General features: G+C 37.9%; 1 pseudogene; it reads right to left on the reverse strand.

Moving 5' to 3' along the window:
• Positions 1 to 15,764: 15,764 nt before the first annotated feature.
• LOC101614730 lies at positions 15,765 to 16,512 on the reverse strand (annotated as a pseudogene).
• Between the last annotated feature and the right edge of the window lie 4,154 nt (positions 16,513 to 20,666).

Genomic DNA, 20,666 nt, shown 5'->3' on the forward strand with positions numbered 1-20,666 from the left:
ATAGCTGGCCCACTTGCCATGATGGTGATCTTGGGTGAGGAAACTGATGAGTCCAGTTTAGAACTGAAACCACAACCCTAGGGCCCTGGGTCCTCAACTGGTGAGCTCTCCATCAATGCTACACACTCTCTCATATGTACAATGGTTGTTCCTATGAAAGAAATGAGTTAGAAATAAATATATTACCCTTTGTTCTCCCCCCGAAGTTGTATTTCAGGTTTAAGTCTAAAGGACTTTCTGACCTTTGATAAAAACTTTCACCCTCTCTCTCCTCATTTGTCCTACTTTATGTGCACTATTCTATCATGAAAGATATCTTTAAGTGAATAATTGACAAATATTTATTGTTTTAAAAGTTAAACCATGTGGTAAATTGCCTGTCAAGAGCTAAGATTTGCGCTCTTTCGGATGTTTCTTGGCTGTTGGCTTCTCTGGCATGTGTAGATCACAGGGACAGCACCAGTGACTGGGACTATTTACGTTTTCCAAGCCTATAAGACACTCAACATATATCCAGGTGAGTGATTGTTCTGGGGACACCCTGCCTCAGCCTACAGTTAGCATGGGAGACATCCAATATCTCAGAATAGGAGGCAGTGGAGAAATTAAATGTTGGAAATGAGCTACTGTAAATAGCTGAGGTGCCAAATCTGACATGGCCCATGGTTGTGATATTTACATTATGACCAACATGACTTGCTTCATTTTCTTGGTAGAATCATTTCCCTGCCAAGCCCAAGATGGCCGGAGGAGTGCTTCTGGCTCCTGTGGTGACTCTGCGTTGCAGTGCACTCCATGTCTGCGCCCTGACCTCTCAGATACAAAGTAGGCTTCTAAAGATCCCACTGTTTGCTCCAAACTTCATGCTGAGTGCCTGCTGTGGACCACATTTTCAGTGTTTTCCTAATGATTTCTCAACTACTTCCTTGAAAGAAATGTTCATTTCTGAATTCATCTGTTGGTAATTAGGATAACTGGCTGGCTACTTGTTCTCTACTGAAAGGTCTAGACCAGTGTCTCATAAGCAGTGGTGCCTGAGTCTCCTCAATGCTGTGAAGGACCACAGGGAAACTGGGAGAATTTTGAAATTAGATTCTGTGATCCGGAGGTTCTTTATGGTCAAGTTGTCAATGGCGACAATTATTAAGCAACTCAGTGATATTAATGGTGTATCCAACAGAATTTCCTAAGAATCTACTGTGTGCCAGGTGCTTAGTACTTAAGTACTAGCAGGACATGGCTCTGGTTTCATTAAAAGTTATAGTTTGCTTGATGCTTATAATAATTTTGTGAAGCAATATTTATTTTTTCTCAGATTATTGATTTTTTAGCTTTGAGAAATTATGTTGGCTCGTTCACATTTGTAAAGGGCAGGGCGGGCCACACACCCAGGCCTCCTGGTTCTAAATGCTTGCTCCTTCTCATGAACATAGACCCTGCGGTCAAATGTCTATGTTCTCCTGAGCTCTACCACTCACTAATTGGGGAGCTTTGCAAACCTCTTTTGCCTTTAGTATTTCCATCTTGAAAGTGAGGGAAACATTCTAATATGGCTGTAACAACTGCACGAGCTCTGTGGGTGAAGCTCTTTGCACATGGTAAACCTTAAAAATGCTACTCATGATAAGAACAAGGAGGGTGATTATATTATAGCCACAGAATAAAGCTTTCCTAATGGGAATTCTTACAAGATACTTGAGAAAAACATTCTGATTGCAGTGCTCCACGTTTTTTATGAGTGATTATGGACAAGTATAGAGCATATCTTAATTGAACAATTTGTCTATTCAATAATAGATACTTATTCACCACATGTCTGTGTCATATTGAGGTACTGGGAGCTTCTATTATAGGAATGAGTTAATTTTTAGACTAGTATTATAGGCATGATCAGTGTCAGCATTTTATGTGTAATTGAAACCAGACTTGGAGGACAGTTACATCATTTGCCTACTGCCACCTGGCTTCATGGAAGGGTCAGGAAGGTAATAGAGTGTTTCAGCCTAAAAGCCCTGAGCTGCTAATACTATTCTCTACAAGAACCTGTTTGACTTTCTGGAGTTGACTTCCTTTCTTTGGTGAAGGGATGGAAGTGATTGTAGAATACTGTCCATGTGGGGCTAGTCTGAAGTCCTAAGTTACTAAAACTTTAATTTATTCAATGATGCCCAAGCAGGAAAAAAATTAAGTAGAAATAGAACTTATGAGATGTGATGTGGGCAGGTGGGCATTAACTTAGGATAACCAAAAGTTACTGTAAAATCTTTTTTGTCCCACCTTTATCTAAAAACCCTGGAAAATTTTGAGTGTGAAAAATTGCGTTAAGTCTCCTTTAAGATAAACATCACTCTCCGCTGTTGTCAATTGTCTTTTTAAAAAAATATTTTTTTTTGCTTATTCTTATTTATTTGAGAGCAACAGACAGAGAGAGAAACAGGCAGAGAGAAAGAGAGATGGACGCGCCAGGGCTTCCAGCCACTGCAGATGAACTCCAGAAGTGTGCGCCCCTTTGTGCATCTGGCTAATGTGGGTCCTGGGGAATCAAGCCTTGAACCGGGGTCCTTAGGCTTCACAGGCAAGCGCTTAACCACTAAGCCATCTCTCCAGCCCTGTTGTCAATAGTCTTTAAATCCTTTCATCTCAGGTGTAGGAGCTAGCTGACGGTGCCTGAGCTGCATGCAAATGGCTTCTGATTTCAGTCTCCCTGCTTGGCTAACCAAGTCCAAATATATCTTCATCCTCAAACTCCAATCTTAACTGTATCTTCTCAAATGGACAATAAACTATTCATAACTATTTTTAGGGAAACCATTCAAGTTTTAACATGAATGATCTAAAAACTTTCATATGTGAATGAAATGCTGGCTCTGTGGTGGAAGAGAAATAAGAGGAACTAAATAAAACATTTATGAATTTTTGCATGATGAAATAATGAAGGTAGAAAATAAACTGGTCTGTACTTAGAACAAATGAGACTTCTGCTTAATGAAACCTCTGTGATGCCACATAGTTACAGGAGATAGACAATAATATATGAATTAGAGACCTGAAACCATATAGTTATTGGTATTTATTTATACCTAAATCTGCCAATTTCTGATATCAGTTAAGAAGATATGAAACATGAGGTAAAGGACATTACTTACAAGTATTGCCTGTCCCTCACAGTGATCTCCAGTTAAACAGACAGTCAGGGGCACACATAGACTTCCATCTTAGCCCACATGGGCTGAGCAGATAGAGATGGGTGTTGGGCTGTATGGAGGAGTGAGTGGATTGAAGCAACCATGGCCCTTGATGAGGAGAACTGAAATCATCACTCAGGCATCACCAGTGAAAGCCTTGGGTAAATACCCTGAAAGCCCAAGTATCTACTTGGAAGTTAATTGCATCTGACATCAGAAACACGCAGCATGGATCTCATGTGGATGGCTTGCCTTTGAGGTCCACAGTGCTCACTGCTGTGCTGCAGATGTGTTCACTTACAAATGGAATTGGGAAGATCCAAATCTTTACAGTTAGACAATGAGAACCCATCACAAAAAATCAGGAAGTGGGATGAATTTGACAAGACCACACTGGGAAACTCAGTTTCCCCAGAAGCATATATCTCTTAATTCTGTTTCCTAGACTTCACATCTAATTTTACAGGTTTATTTAGAGAACCACTGCTCAATTTTTGCCACCTTATTCTTGAGACTCCATTGAGATTCTGTACTTTAATGAACTTTTTTATTTTTATTTTTTTTTTATTAGAGGCAGGGTCTCACTCTAGCCCAAGCTGACCTACTCACTCTGTAGCTCCATGCTGGCTTCAAACTCATGATGATCCTCCTTCCTTAAAGACCATTTTTAAAGCTCCCAGATTGCTTGTGTGGACTTTGTGACATTGTATTGCCAGGAAGGGCATCAGGGAAAATTTGGGACCACTACCTTCTTTAGGCTCACAACATGTGCTGTTCACTTCTTCAAAGAGCGTGTGCTGTTTCCCCAAGGCAACTCAGCATTATTTGGTTCCCAACCCTATTTTCAACTAGTATTTTGCTGGATGTTGTGATATTATATTGAGATTTGTATATGTCCGTTTTGGGGTGGGTTGCTGAATCTTTTTTTGCAATTGAACATGTTATTTTTACTTGGTGTAAAGAGTTTGGAAGACTGCTGTTTCCTTATATCCCTCTGTATTGAGCAGGTTAGAAAATGAGAAAAAATTTTACTTAGTGGAAGAATTAATTACTGACATGCAAAGGTGTTTGCAAGAAAAATTAGTTACTGATGTGCAAAAGGGTGTCAACAAACTAAGTGCACTGAATTCTAGGAATTTTTTATAAATATATATTTTTATTTATTCATGAGAGAGAGACAGAGAAAGGGGGGAGGGAATGGGTGTGCCAGAGCCTCTAGCTATACTACAAATGAACTCCCTATGTATGCGCCCCCTTGTGCATCTGGCTTACCTGGGTCCTGGGGAATCAAACCTGGGTTCTTTGGCTTTGCAGGCAAGCACCTTAACCACTAAGCCATCTCTCCAGCCCTCTTTTAAATATATGTATGCATATATATATATGTATATATATAATTTTTATTTTAATTAAAAAATAAATTAAATCTCCTTTCCTTCCTGGTACCTGGGGATTCTGTTCCTCTAGAATACAAGATACTGGAGTGACTTGTGATCTGGCCATTTGCTAAAAGCAAAATCTGCATCAATCCATGTCTTTTTAATACTTTATATGTTAGAAGTTTACATGTTGATTCAGTTAAATAACCCAATCAACCTAGTATTAAAATCTTTTTTAAAATTACAAGAGAAAGATACGAAGAAATTAAGGAAGGAAAGGAGGGTGAAGGAAAGGGTGGAAGCAAGGAAGAAAGGAAGAAAAACAGAAAGAAAGAAAGAAAGAAAGAAAGAAAGAAAGAAAGAAAGAAAGAAAGAAAAGGAAGCCCTGTCTCCCCACCAATGTTCCAGTCCTCTCCACACCACTAGAAGCTTTCAGAGTCTTAAATTTGCTTTCCATTAAGACGGAGGTTAGACAACAGCTGTGGAACCTCTTAAGAGAATACACGATATGGTAATAAACATCATTTCAGAAATAGGCTTTCTGTTCACTTTACTAGGACGCACAATAATGAGCTCTGCATGTTCTCTACACTTTTCAACTCCAGACTCTGGTTTTAAAGGGGGAGGCTCACTGCCATTGGTTCGCTTCCTACCTAGCAAATGGAAATGTTTGTTTTGGCTTTTCAGTTCCAGCCACCCCTGACTATGCAGTGTGTGGTAAAATGCTCTTTGAAGTTCATGTGTCATCCATTTGCTTTGAGCACCATAGGTTGGTGTGCGTGCTACTCTTCTCTCTGGTCGTGCTTGGTGCCCCAGTTTCTCTGAGGAAGGTTGGAGCCTGACAATACCCTTCCCTTGTGACATAGAAATCCATGTATCATGCTAGCTTTACCAGATGGAGTCTGAAATTTTATAGCTGCTAGCTTGCTGTTTGGGTAGGAAAGCCAATTTATAAGGAAATAGAGGGGGTGATGATTTTAATGCAAACATGTCTTAGAAGGACTTCCTGGATGTTTCATGCTATATGCTCAGCTGGCTGTGCGGACAATTGATGTGGCTTCTCTTTCTCTGTAGCAGCAGGCACCCTGGGGACAGTATGGAGAAGACAGATGCGGTTCCGGACAGTTGTTTATAGCTACAGATGTGTGTAGGAAGGAGAAAGAATTGGAATTTAAAGATATTCCCATGTACCCTGCAGGACTCTATTTAGGAGCCCACAGAAGCAACCAGATTTGCCCACAGACTTAGTTTGAAATCTTGACATCTTAAAAGTTACAAGTAAAATATTCATGGAGAGGGTGTGGTCTGTTTTATGTGGGTACAGTGCTTTGAAATTCACAAGCACTTTAAAGAGAAAACACTTCTTGTTCATTTAGTCCTCCTGACAATACTCTTCTGAAGTTGAGATTATTATTCCTAATTTCTAAAGGAGGGTTTTGAAAGAACTGTGTTGGTTTCAGACTCCTGTGCTGGATCTCACCTAACCTCCCTTGGAATTAAGCAAGACAATTTGCAGAGGGCTTATCAAGCACAGTGCTGGACATATAATAGGGGCTCAATAACTATTTATCTGGCTCTCCTTGCCAGATGGGTAGGTTAATTTCGAGGAAAGAAGTGAGTGAAGTTTAGGCTGAAGTTAAGCACTATTTGTATATTGAGTAATTAAGTCAGGGGTTCTATAGACTTGGTTCTGATGGTGATCAAAAAGGGATAGCATTGGACCTGAAGTCTCTGAAGAGAAGCAAGCTGTGGGGTTCAAATAGTGTGAAGGATGCTGCTTCAAAGTCCTTGAGATCCTATCGATGAGCTGATGAGTACCATATGTAACAATTATCTAATGTAAATCTGAGTCTGTGAGTCACTCAACTCTGGTCTTCAGCCCATAAAGTAAAATGGTCTGGACAATCATTCTCACTTTGAGGGAGACTGAAAATCACCTTGTCACCTTAATTGTGCAGACAGAGGGAGTGTGACCTGTTCCAGATTAAAACTGGACTTGACCCAGATCTGCTCTTTGGGCATCTATCTGCTCAACCGTAGTGCCCTCCTTATGCTGCTTACCCTTTAATTGACACCTTTTCTATTATGTATGTTAGGCATGATAAATGCTCTATTTCATAAGATAAAAGAAGGGTTACAAATTGTACAGATCACACCTGGTATCCTGATAAAAAACACCTTTTTAAATGATTCAATAGATGAGTGCAAATTTAAACACTGAACAGATACAAAATTATTACTCTGCATTTACATGCCATGTTACTATGGTTACATTAACAAAGAATTGGGGACCAGAGAGATGGCCTAGCAATTAAGGCACTTACCTGCAAAGCCAAAGGACCCAGGTTTGATTCCCCAGTACCCATTTAAAGCCAGATGCACAAGGTGGCACAGGTATCTGGAATTTAGTTGCACTGGCTAGAGGTCCTGGTACACCCATTCTCTCAAATAAATAAATTAATTAATGAATAAACAAAAACGAATGAATTGGAATGTATCTTTCAGAGATCTATAATGAAATATTAATGAATGAAATAAAATGTTTGAGATTTCTTTCAGATCATATAGTATGGGTAGGTACAGAAGTAATGTTTGCCATGTATTGTATGTAAATGGTTGAGTTGAGTGATAGGTGACTCACTCTTCATGCTGGTGTGTTTTGATGTTTGAAACTCTCCACAGTTACAGAGGCATATATGACTAGTTTTATTTCAGTCTTTACTCTTGGCCTTTCCATTTTGTTTTCTGATCTTTCTAGGAGACAATATATTACTAATTATGCTGCATCCAGGAAATTGATTTTATCTATCTATCTATCTGTCTGTCTGTCTGTCTGTCTGTCTGTCTATCTATCTATCTATCTATCTATCTATCTATCTATCTATCTATCTGTCTGTCTATCTATCTATCTATCTATCTATCTATCTGTCATCTCTCTCTCTCTCTCTCTCTCTCTCTTTCTCTCTCTCTCTCTCTGTGTGTGTGTGTGTGTGTGAGGGAGGGGGGGTGAATATGAATATAGATGTGTCAAAGCCTCTTGCCACTGCAAACAAACAAACTTCAGTCGCAAGCACTTTATGTGGGTGCTGGAGAATTGAAGCTAGGCCATCAGACTTCACAAGCAAATACCTTTAACCATGGAGCCATCTCTCTAGCCCCAGTTTGTTCTATTTGGAAAGACACAGTGACTCATAAAACTGAAGTTCTTTCCTTCTTATTTTGGATGTTAGAAAGATTGGGCCATAATATAAGGTCAAATCTCATTCATATTTATTCACTATATCTGAGGTGATGTCAAGATGGACTTCTGCCTCTTTTCTAAGGTATTTATGGAGTCTAGAAAATTAATTTGGGGGGCTACATGGTCCTACATAAACATCTCATGAAGTAGTTTATTGGACTTACTGGTAAGTTAGCCTCATTGACACTTAGAACATGCACCTGTACAATGGTAATAATAGTAGAATTTGTCTTAGAAGCAAAAATTAGAATTAAACGAAATAACCCTTTTTGCCCTTAGAACCAAGATCTAGAATGTAGAAAACACTTAAACTAAATAAGAGTGTGAGAATGGAGCTTTCTTTGGTGTTCTGACTTCACAGTGGGTTATATTTTAACTTTGGCACATTTTTTCCTATTCTACTAGCATAAATTTTTTTCTTGTTCTGTTTCATGTAGTTACATAAACATTCATGAATTATTTTTGGAATAAGGCAGGGTATAAATAAAAATTGTGCTGTGAGAAAACATTTATGACTAATTCTAGGCATGTTTTAAGTAATAATTTGAAAGGTAGAATATTTTATAATTTGTTCATCTCTGGAAACTATAATTTAAAAAATACAGTGGTGAGATAGCCAAAATTTTTAGTCAGCCAATGCTGAAATCTGCAAGACACTCACTGAACAGCTAAATTGAAGTCTCTTTGTTGGCATTTTATTATCCCTATGATAAATCACTGTCTTCATACCTTTCCTATTTTTCCATATATATGTGCATATATGGAAATATATATACATATATTTCTATATTATATATAGATTTATATACTATATGTGCGTGTTAGTATATTTGTGGAGGCCAGAGCTTGAAGTCAGGTGTCTTTCTCAATTGCTTCCAACCTTAGTTTTTGATGCAGGGTCTTCATTGAATCTGGAAGTGACTGGTTAGGTTCCAATAACTAATCCACAAGCTCTAGGGATATTCCTTTCCCCACAGCTCCAGAACTGTGATTACAGGCATGTGCCATTGTACCTGACTTTTATATGGATCTGAGGAACTACATTTAGGTCCTCATATTTTCATGGCAAACACTGTACTGAATGGACAATCTCTCCACCCTCCATATATCTTTTAAATATTTTATTTTATTTTTTTTTTATTTGAGAGAAAGAGTGGGGGAGGGAGGGAGAGAATGGGCATACCAGGGCATCCAGCCACTGCAAACAAACTCCAAACACATGAACCACCTTATGCATCTGGCTTATGTGAGTCCTGGGGAGTCAAAAGTGGGTCTTTGGCTATGCAGGCAAGTGTCTTAACTGCTAAGCCATCTCTCCATATTTCTTATTAAATGTCTATCCTCATTTAATTTTACCTACTTTAAAAAATGTGAACAAGGTAATCAAATATGTTATTAGGCAGAAGTTGCCCATTAATTCAACATATACAACTTTTACCACTATTATGGTGTCTGTAGGTTAGGTGGTCATCATCATTTCAAAAGCAATAATGCATGCTCAGAGCACAGAGTGCCAGACAGCATGCATACTAGCTCCTTGGTTTGATTTACATGAAAACTTGATAGGCATACTGTACTTGGCTCACATTAAGAACCAATTAATTGAAAAGTCACAATGAAAAAATCAAAATTGGGCAGGAGAGATGGTTCAACAGTTAAGGCGTTTGCCTGTGAAGCCTAAGGACCCAGGTTTGATTCTCCAGTATGCATGTAAGCCAGATGCACAAGGTGGTACATGTCTCTGGAGTATATTTGCCATGACTAGAGGCTCTGATGAACTCATTCTCTTTCTCTCTCTAAAATAAGTAGATAAATAATTTTAAAATTTAAAAAATCAGCATTATTTTAAAACTGGCAGGATTAAAGAAAATTTATAACACAAGAATTTTATTTTATATATTATATTATTTATTTGCAAGGAGAGAGAGAGAGAGAGAGAGAGAGAGAGAGAGAGAGAGAAAATGGGCATACCAGAGCCTCCACCAACTGCAAATGAACTCCAGATGCATGCACCACTTTGTAGATTTGGCTTTACTTGGGTACTGAGGAATTGAACCTGAGTCATTAGGCTTTGCAAGCAAGTGTCTTAACCAGTGAGTATTCTCTCCAGCCCCAGAGTTTTATTTTTTAAAGGTAACTACAGTCAATACACAATACAAATGTTAAGGTATTTTCAAAATGTAATGATTCTGAAATTTTATCGTGGATGTGTTAGAGAATGCCTTACTCTAAGTAGATGGATGAATAGTGGATCACAAAGCATGTAATTTTAAATGGTTAAAAGAATGAGAGGCAGTAAATGGGAAAATAAGTGATTAGTGAATCTGAGTAAAGGATATGCAGAAGTTACTTATGCTACTTGTTTTTATAATATTTATATGTTTTTTGCAATTACATCAGAATGAAAAGATCAAACATCTGTAGTCACCACCGAAGAAGGGCCTCTTTGTTCATAGCCAGGGAAAATTTCCTGTAACATACACTCATTTTTCCATATGATATTAAGCTTAATTTTATGAAACATGAAAAAATTGATCCAAGATAGGTCAAGTTGATGGTATTTCCAGGCTTAATGGCGATGTCATAAACATGACCAAACAGTTACAAGGATGGTCTTCATGTTACAGATCATTGTCAGATGGCACACGTGAATCATCCTCATTCTTTCTTTTTCCTGGACCGTGATGGTGTGGCAACAAGGCTGAGACTAGGCATGTTCTTCACTTGAAGTTTGTGTGATATTTGTGCTGGATTGGGGCAATGGTCCATCTCTACTCTCCATATTTTTCAAACCGCAAAGCTCTTAGTGTAAATGTAGTGATAGTATAATGACAGTAAAAATGTACCAGTAGCTTCACATGAAAGGAATAAAAGCCCATTTTATGCAGCATATTGTAGGAAGGGGGCAAACATACAGTTCTCATGGCCAGGTTGCTGTGGTGCTAATGGGGTGATAAGTTGAACACAGCCGAGGCAATAGATGTCCAAGCGAGCCCCAGTCCTAGAGTTGGTGGTCTCAGCTTGGTTCCTTAAGAACTTTGCCCTCTGTGAACTCACTATTCATCAGTTCTCTTACCTGTTCAGTAAAGGTTGAGTTCCAGATTACCTTTCAGTAATAACATTATAAAATTGAATTTCTCAATGCAGCTACCATTGTTAGAATGTTTTCATTGGTAAAACTATTTCTCAAATATATATATAGTAGTACATATATCTGAGGTGTAGACTATTCTTCTACATGATAAGGCCCATGAAAACCTTAAAATGATGTAAGGTCATTATTTAAAAGTATTTGGCAATATTTGAAGATATGAAACTCTTTGGATTCATATTTTTAGCTTATTCTGGTGTTCGAGCCTTGAGTCACTCTATTCAAAAACAACATTGTTTTTAAAATGTCAGATATCAAATATTTATATCTTCTATGATGAATAAGCTATAAATATAATGTTAGTACAGAAAAAATGAGGTACAAAGAAAGGAAGGGAATTAAATAATAAGTTAAGTTGGAAGAAGTAGAAATTCTCATGGTAGCTGAAGAAGATTACAGTAGTCAAATCCTGAGAACTTGAGCGTGTGTGTGTGTGTGTGTGTGTGTGATCACTTTTCTTCCACAAACAAAAGGGGACTTGTTAAATTCTGCCTGAATTATAGCTTCTTATTCCTGTTTCAGATTATAGACATCGGTCTGCTTTTTGCTGACTTCACCACACAGATAAGCCCACCATAAGAAATTCTGACCTGGAAAAATCTTCACTCATAAATCACATCAGTCAAGAATGATTTTTTTGGCAAGTTTAGCATAAGCACATATGAACCATAGTTTGATTTTATAGGCTTGGTACTGTGGTACATAATAAAGGACACAGTAAAATCTTGTTGAGAGTTGCAAAATCAACAACCAGTACTTTCAAAACTCAAAATATGGACTTCACAAGTATCCTAATATGAAGCATAGTAAATCAGTTACATGAAGAGGCTTAAGACTTCATTGTGGCTAATGCAAGATATTAGAGCAGTGATCCTTCAGACACAGATGAGAAGGGCCAAAAGCTTGAAAAGCTACAGTTTCCTCCCTAGTTTATTTGAACAACAACAACAACAAAAACCAACTTAAGCTTACCTGAACAAGATTGATATAAAACCTGATTTGAACTGATGTGGTGAATTATATTTAGAGTCTTATTTTCCATACTTAGTATAAATATCTGCTGGGGTAGTGAGATTAATGAGAAGACCTGTGCAGGCTGCAGACCTGTTGTGTAATATGCAGCTGACTGACTATTTTGCCTCTATAAAATCTAAAATGTTGTGAACTCTGAAATACACATGGCTGTATGATTTCAGACAAGGCAGATTTTGTTTTGCTTCTTTTAGCTGACATTGAATCTTCTATTTATATGTATTTCCTTTTAAAATTATTAGCTCATATTAATGCTGTAGATTTATTTTATTTTCAGAAATTTCTTCCTTTCCCCTCTTTTACCTTCATGAAGAGTAGACTGCAGAGTAATTTTTTGTGTGTATGTATGTGCAGTATACATGTATGTATGTTTGTATGTGTGTGGATGCGTGCATGCATGAGTGCGTGCATGCATGAGTTCATGCATATGTGTGTGTGTATGTGTGTGTGTGTGTGTACAGGCCACAGGATGACATTGGGTGTCTTCCTTAATCACTCTCCATTTTATATACTGAGGCTGTGTACCTCAAAGCCAGAGCTTGCTGATTCGGGAAGGTAACTAACCAGTCTACTCTAATGCCTTCCTCTGTTTGTGTCTAGCACATTGGGATTACAAGTAAACTGCCATGCCCACCCAGCATTGTGTGGGTGCTGCCCATCAAACTCAACTCCTCACACTTGCATGGCATTAAACCATCTTCCCACCCGTAGAGTGGATTTTTAAATGTGAATTATATTTTCCTATAGATTACCCTTGGATTACAATGATAGGATATACATGACTATATGAGTAATTTTGATTTAATTTTACAGTAACATAATTATAACATTATATAATTCAAGTAGGAAATTAATTTAAGAATAGTAATAAAAATAAATTTAAAATTCTAAATTGTATTGATTATATTTCTAAGAATCTTAAAGTTTTCCTTTAGGAATTAGCTCACGTATAAAAGGTTTGCAATTACTCAGAATTCTTGCTTTGCATTTTTTTTTTCTTATTCCAAAGTCAAGATAAGTATTTGGATTTCAGGGTTGGGGGTGTAGCTCAGTTGGGAGAGAGTTTGCCTACTATGCACCAAACCTTGTATTCCATCCCCAGGACCACAGGCTCCTATTCCACCATCTTACCAATAATCTTCTGAATTACTTCTTATACTTTTTCAAAACTATTTTTAGCTATTTATTCTAGTTATTTGTTTTGCTAAATAAGTAGTAGAATAATCTTGTCTTTATCTATGAAAAAGTTTTATAGATTAATTTGGGAAAAAGTCAATCACCTACCCTGTTGAGTCTTTCAATCAATGAGCATTTACACAAATCTTTGATTTCTTTATTACCTTTATGTAATTTTTGGTATAGAAAATTTATACATATTTTGTTAGGTTATACTTACATAGCATTGCTTATATATACAGTGGTGAGGATGAAACCCAGGGCTTTTCATGTGTTAGACAAGCACTCTACTACTGAGATATCCCCAAGTGCAATTCGTAGACCCTTGAAATAAATTCTGTATAAACAAGAAAAAAGAAACAAGCAGATACAACATTATTTATTAAGAACAACTCTTACAAATCCTATTCAACTCACAACTCTTCTAAGACTAGTCAAATTCAAGTGACCTGAAAAAGGAAGACCTAGGTCAAGAAGGATCCATTCCTGGCACCAGTAAGGAGTTTGAATGAGAGAAAACAGAAAGAGTAGAGAATGGAGCCAGGGCTGCTTAATTGTAAGGGGAACATTCAAAATGACATAGAATAACTATAACTAAAATTATAAAATATTATCTATAGTTTATTTCTTCATATCAGCTAACATTTTAAAAAATTTCATTTTCTTATATCAAACAGCTGTACTAGAAAATGTCAAAAAAATCATTTGGCTTAGGACTTGACTTTTTGTTTTGTTTTGTATGTTTCTTACAGTGCCAAGAAAATTCATGACTGGTAAAGGGTTGATACTATAGAATTATTATTATAGAACTGAGATATTATTCTCACAAATGAACAGTGATCTAAAAGGAAATAAACATACATTGAAGGTCTTTGGTTTATGAAAAGATTATACAAACAAAAATAAACAGTAAAGTGGCATTCAAAGCTACAAACCAAGACAATTCAGATCAAGTATTTATTAAGCATCTACTATATGCAATATCACATATAGAATATCATCACACTATACTAATATAATCACTATGCTAAGTATTAGGAGGGATAGAAAAGTAGTGACAATCTCCAACATTCAGGTCATTATAGAGTTTTGAATTTGTCCACAAGATTACACAGCAATCATTGTGATCTAATTCTAGAACATCTCCAACATACATCAAAGAAACCATTTGCCAATCACCAGCCATTCTCCATTTTCTACCACCTCAGCCCCTGGAGACCCCCAATTTACTTCTTTTTTTAATCTACAATTTCCTTATTCTGGACTTTTCATATGAATGGAATTGCTTACTATGTGTCCTTTTGTGTCTGACTCTTTTTACTAACATAAAATGTTCAAGGTTCAGACATATCATATCATGAACAGTTCTTTACTTTTTGTGATTGAATTGTGTGGCTATACCACATTTTAAAAAATGTACTTATCAGTTGATGGGCATTAAGATTGTTTCTACTTTTTGCCAATCATGAATAGTATTGCTATAAATATTCACATTTGTTAAAGCTTTCATGTGAACATATATTTTCAATTAAATATATTCTTAAGAGTAGAATTGCCAGGTAATATGGTGGCTGTGTTTAAAGGTTTGAAGAATTATAAAACTGCTTTCCTAAATATCTGTCCCTTTGTTCTTTTTTATATCAAATATTATTGTACATTTTATTTTCAGACTTTTCAAAATATACTTTTATTTGTTGGCAAGTAAAGAGAAATAGAAAGAAGAGAAACAGAGAGAATGGGTGCACCAGGACCTCCAGCCTCTACAAATGAACTCCAGATGCATGTGCTGTATTGTGTATCTGGCTTTACATATGTACTAGGGACTTGTACCCAGGTCATAGGATTTTACAGTTAAGTATCTTAACCATTGAACCATCTCTCCAGCCTTATTTTCAAAGGTTTAATAAAGACTTTTATTTTCATTTATGTATCTGTTACTTTCTCATTTCCAACCAGAAGCAGCTCAAGGAAGGAAAGAGTATTTCAGGCTTGTAGTGTTGAGTGGAAGTTCCATCATGATGGGTAAAGCATGGTAGACCTGAGCAGGGAACCTGTGCGATATACAGTTTTCAGTCAGACTGGCTGACCAGTGAGCCACAGAAATGCTCTTGATTCTGCCTTTTTCAGCCCTGGGGTTAGCATCTGTAACCATTCCCAGGTTTTTTTTTTTAATTGTTTTAATTTTTTTGGTTTTTCGAGGTAGGGTTTCACTCTACCTCAGGCTGACCTGGAATTCACTACGTAGTCTCAGGGTGGCCTCAAACTCAGGGTGATCCTTCTACCTCTGCCTCCCGAGTGCTGGGATTAAAGGCATGCACCACCACACCTGGCTCCAATTCCCAGGTTTTTACATGGACCTGGGGATTGAACTCAGGTTTTCATGCTTCTGCAGCAGTGCCCTTACCCTCTGAGCTGTTTCACCAGCTCCCCATCTTCCTTCCTTCCTTCTTTCCCCTCCTCTCTCTTTCTTTCTTTCTGTCCTTCATTACTTTTTAAATTCAGCATGCTGTTTAATGCTAAGTAAAAGCATCTCTCCAGCATGTCACCCAAACATTTAATGGAAGAGTGCCAACACATCTTCACCAAATCTCCTAGAAACTGTGTCACTCACTGCTCTGTTTGGCTGTTAGCCTCTTGTCTCTTCTCTTCATCAAGGGGGAGGCAGATTCCTTTTCCTCTGAGTAGAGAAATCCATGGCTTATTGTGTTTGCCAATAATGAAGATTTTGGAAAGCCAGATAGCAAAGCTGTTGCCAATGACATTTTTTTTTTTATATGAACCACATCAAAAGAGTCAGGATTTCTCTCCTCTGTTGGTGATCACACAAGTTCTTCCTAAGTTAGCTCCCCCAATTACCATACACAGGTGACCAGTGTCAAGCTTAAGAAAGTCATTTATCTTGCCAGTATCCAAATCAGACTGAATGGTATCATTCACTGAATGAGGGGATCAGGGTAGTCAATGGTACAAGCATCATGGGTCCCCAGATGAGGGATTCCACTTGTGCCCACAAATATTTTTCTCTCATTGCTCCACTTATACTTGGACTAGTCAGGAATAATACAATGAACAACAAAGAGACTCTCTGTCATAGATGATACAGAAATTCTTGAGTCCAAAAAGCTAACAGGGTAAGTTGCGTCTGTTCAGACTTTGCTGTCAGTCTTAATGAAGGGCTGCATGCAGATCTCCTTTACTTCACCTCTGGTAAGGGCATACATCTGTTATTTAAGGAAATTATGACACACAGACATTTTCTTAGCTTATAAGAGGAGTGGGTGGACAAGAAACACACAAGCTGGTCAGTGTATCCATCCAGTGCCTGGGAGCTACTACTGGCTTCAGATGCATTTTGGTATCTCCAGCGATTTTTTTTTGTTGTTGTTGTTGGAAGACCTCCTTATATCTTTTCTTTATATTTTTGAATTTTATGTTTACTTGAATTTGGGGTTGAGAATGACAAAGCTAACTATTCATCTGAGCATGTCTTTTCAACCCTGGTTTAAACTTTCTTCCAAGTAGTTAGATCTGTTTTGATATTATTTATCTTATTTTGTTAACTCAATTGTCTATGTATCAGTACTATACTATTTTAACTATTTTCATTTCTTTGTATATTATGATTTCTAGTAAATTTGTTTCCATTTCTGTGTCTTTTTTTTCCTGGATCTACTTTTTCTTTATCCTTATTCTTTAGTTGACTAGCTTATTTGCCACCATAACTCTGTAGAAGGATTTGCTTCTATCAAAATAAGAAAGTAAGAGCAGATGGGAAAATTTTATAAGGCTAAAAGGAAGATAGTGCCACCTGCTTTGCTGTAAAAGTTATGGAATATGGTGTTATTCTAAATGTTAGCCCTTTTAGCCTGAGGTCTTTCCTGCCTGGTGCCTCATCTAGGTATTGGGAATCTGGGGAAAAGTTGAAAGATCTAGATTTGAGCAGTATATCTTTCTTTTTCTCCCTTATTCTGAGCATAAGATTAAAAATTTCACATTAAAAAATTCAAATTTGGTTTCCTTCTACCTGACTCAGTTTAATAACTTGAAGGTATTCTTTTATTTTAAGATTTGAATAAATCCTTGGGAATAATAAAACCACTTCTCGAAAAAGAGCACATATAATTCATTGAAAACAATTAACTAGATTATAAATACAATAATTGAGCAATAGTATTTGAAACTGTTTAGGCATTGTGTGATGATTTTTATGTAGATTATAGCTGAGTGTGTAGGTGTTATATCTATTTTCTCCTGAGAATCAATGTGGAGCAATTACTGGTCTTGCACAGGCCAATGATTTAATAAAACTAATTATATTTTGCAAAGAAAATCTAGCATGTTCTGTAAACATGGAATTGTTCATTACAGAGCTATACTGGGAAGAGAGCTATAACACATGGAAGCTAGTCAAATTATGCTAATGGAATAAGGCATGCTATGGTTTGGTGGTGATTTGTAAAGGAAAATATAGAAAATAGATTGAACACATTTCTTTCAAAACTTAGCCCTTTCGGAAGAGATGCTTTCCTGAGTTTGCTCATTTCTGTTTTCATATGTGCTTTCTTATTCTTTATTGTGCATAGTGAAATTCCACACTGTGGTGTGTTGCCGCTTCCTTGAAGTGTCCCAGTGCCTCAGGCTTCCTCATGTTTCCTCCTCATTTGTATGCCTTTCAAGGACAGAAAGCTCCTTGCTTATTCCTCTGCATTTTGTGGAATTGAATGATGGCATCTGGCCTACACTGTTGGGTTTTTTAAAAAATAGGCATGTGTGGATACACGTATATGTACAGGTGCCCATGCAGGTGTGTGTGCATGCATGTGGAGGTTAGAGGATAACCTTGGGTCCAAGAACACAATCTACCTTTAATGAGGCAGGATCTCTCATTGGTCTGGAGCTCACAAAGTAGGCTAGACTGACTGGGCAACAAGCCCCAGGGTCCTCCAGTCTCTACCTGCCATTTCTGGGATAACAGGTCTATGCATTTTCATGGGTTCTCAGTATCAAACTCAGGTACTCACACTTGTGAGGTAAGTACATTACCAACTGAGCAATCTTCCCAGCCCCAGTCTACCATGCATTAATAAGTACTGTTGATGGGAAGAATTACCTGAAAGGAATGAGAGGTGGGGAACTTTCTTAAAACAAGAAGATCCAGGAAAATAACCATGGTTCCCATGTTTCTTTCTGATGCCAAAAGTAGAAATAATCAAAGGAGACCCCCTGTGTGAAGTGGATTCTTCTAGAGTAGACCACCCTGCCATTTAATCAAGTCTGGTCAATGTCCCAGGGAGCTCCTTCTCTTCAGGCTACAGTCTTGTGCACAATACTCGGACATGGGATTCCTGCAGTCTTCATTACTTCCCCCCCACCCTCTCTCTCTCTCTCTCTCTCTCTCTCTCTCACACACACACACACACACACACACACACACACACACACACACACGTTTGAACTAAAAAGACTCACCAAGAGAAGAAAAAAACTATACCAAGCAAAGGAGTTTGTTTATATGTTTCAGTTTCTCAGCATCTGCAGCTGTCATCTGTTTTCAGTTTGGCAATTTTTATTAAGGCAAAGTGGCACATGCTGTCATAGGAACTGCTCCAGCTCACGCTCCCCAGCAGGTCACCGGGTATCCCCTGGTGTGCTGAGACATGATATGTTTCCTGCCAGTGAATGAGGAGGAGGGAAAGCTCTGCTCAGCATCAATTTTTAGTCCATCACAAAATAGTCAAGCCATGGGCAGATATATGAAATGCAGAGAACAATTACTCCACTTAAGGAATTCATATAGTAATTTCACAAAATATTAGTAAGCACTCATCATTCCTTGATATAATTTCCTAGTTATGATAGCCTGATATCAGAAGGATTTTTGTGGCCCTTCTACGTGTTTGGTCTTTTCCATCTAACCTAATTTGTATCTGGTTTAAAGCTGCCTGGATTTGAGAGTATAGCCTATAGTCAGAGAAGAGAACTTTCTGGTTCACTGACTAAATCAGTGCTACAAAGCTCCATTAGCACCAACGAAGTGAACTGACCACAGTGGTTTAGAAATGGATTAGAATTCTGAGGATTGATCTGGGGAATTCTGGGGACATGTACTTGTGAATGTTGGAATCTCAACTTCCCTTAATTTCTTGGGCTTGGAGAAGTGGCCAGTGCCCAGCAATAAGGAGCAGGTAGACAGTGGTAATGAGGATTGCCCAGTCTGAAGTGGCAGTTTCAGAAACCAAGTTCTTTCAAAGTTGTGGAGATGGAGAGTTAGAGAGTATAAAAAGCTTCTGGAGGATGGAGAGACTGCTCAATAGTTAAAAGCCCTTCCTGTACAAGCAGGAGGACCTGAGGAGACCAGCAAGACTGCTTGAGTTCAATGCCTAGGACTCACATTAACGGCTTGGTGTAGTTACACATGTCTGTAACTCCAGTCCCTTAGGGGAATAGAGACCTGAGAATAACTGGAGCTTGTGAAGAAAAGAAAAAAAGCATCAGTAAAAGACTACAGCTCAAGTAGAATGAACAGAAAGGCAATGGAATGGGATATTTGAAGTTCTGCTTTGTAGGCATCCCCAGATGCAGGGGAGTATACAGGATGCCACATGGACACCCCCTCACACACAAACACACACAGCAACAAAAAAAAGTTTCTGGACCTAATCCAGTTCTCAAATCTGGAACTCAATGACTGATGAAGAGGCTAGGCCCTTCTGAGAAGGGTTCTGCACATTGCTGGTAATGCCCTTTACAAGGTACATTTAGTAGTACCTTCACTGTCCTTTCCTGAGAGGGCCCAAGAATATGTACTTACATACATTAGAGGAAAAGCAATACCAACACCTTTCACAAATTGTTGGTGACAGGGACTGAACTGGCATTGATACCTGACCATGATGACTCTCTGTGAGAATAAAGACACAAAACATGTGGTCATTAATGGCCTCCTGACACAGGTCCATTTACAGGGAGTCCATGAACCTAGCTGATAGTTATTTCATTGTTTGCTGATTGTCTAATTGGCACAAATATATTTGGTTCTTCACAGAACCCTCAAATTGTCTCACTGGCTGTGAGTAAGAGCTATTAGAGCCAAAAATGTCACATAGAAGCCTCTGATACTGCCTTTCTACTTCTTTTCCTCAGCTATGACAATAAATCAAAGTCAGTAACATACCCTGGGGAAAAGAGTAGAGAATAATGGCACCCTTAAAGAGACAAAGAATACATAGGAAGGATGTAAGGAGTGGATGCATTGACTAAGCTGTAGCTTCTTGAAATAGCCTCTTAATAGTAGCTTCATGTATGTTTTGTTAGAGAAAATTAACAGCATACAGGTATTGAACTTGCATACGTTTCTTCTGTAGTTCTCAGAAAGGAGTATTCGGTGCAGTTCCCACATCTGTGGGATAAATAATAGACACTGATAATCTTGCCTTGGGACTATGTTGATTCTTTCAGCCTCTGAGGAACATGGGCAATCTGGACATTCCTCTGGTGTGGTGCCT

This window comes from Jaculus jaculus, chromosome 9 (assembly GCF_020740685.1).
Source record: "Jaculus jaculus isolate mJacJac1 chromosome 9, mJacJac1.mat.Y.cur, whole genome shotgun sequence".
Taxonomy (NCBI): Eukaryota; Metazoa; Chordata; class Mammalia; order Rodentia; family Dipodidae; genus Jaculus; species Jaculus jaculus.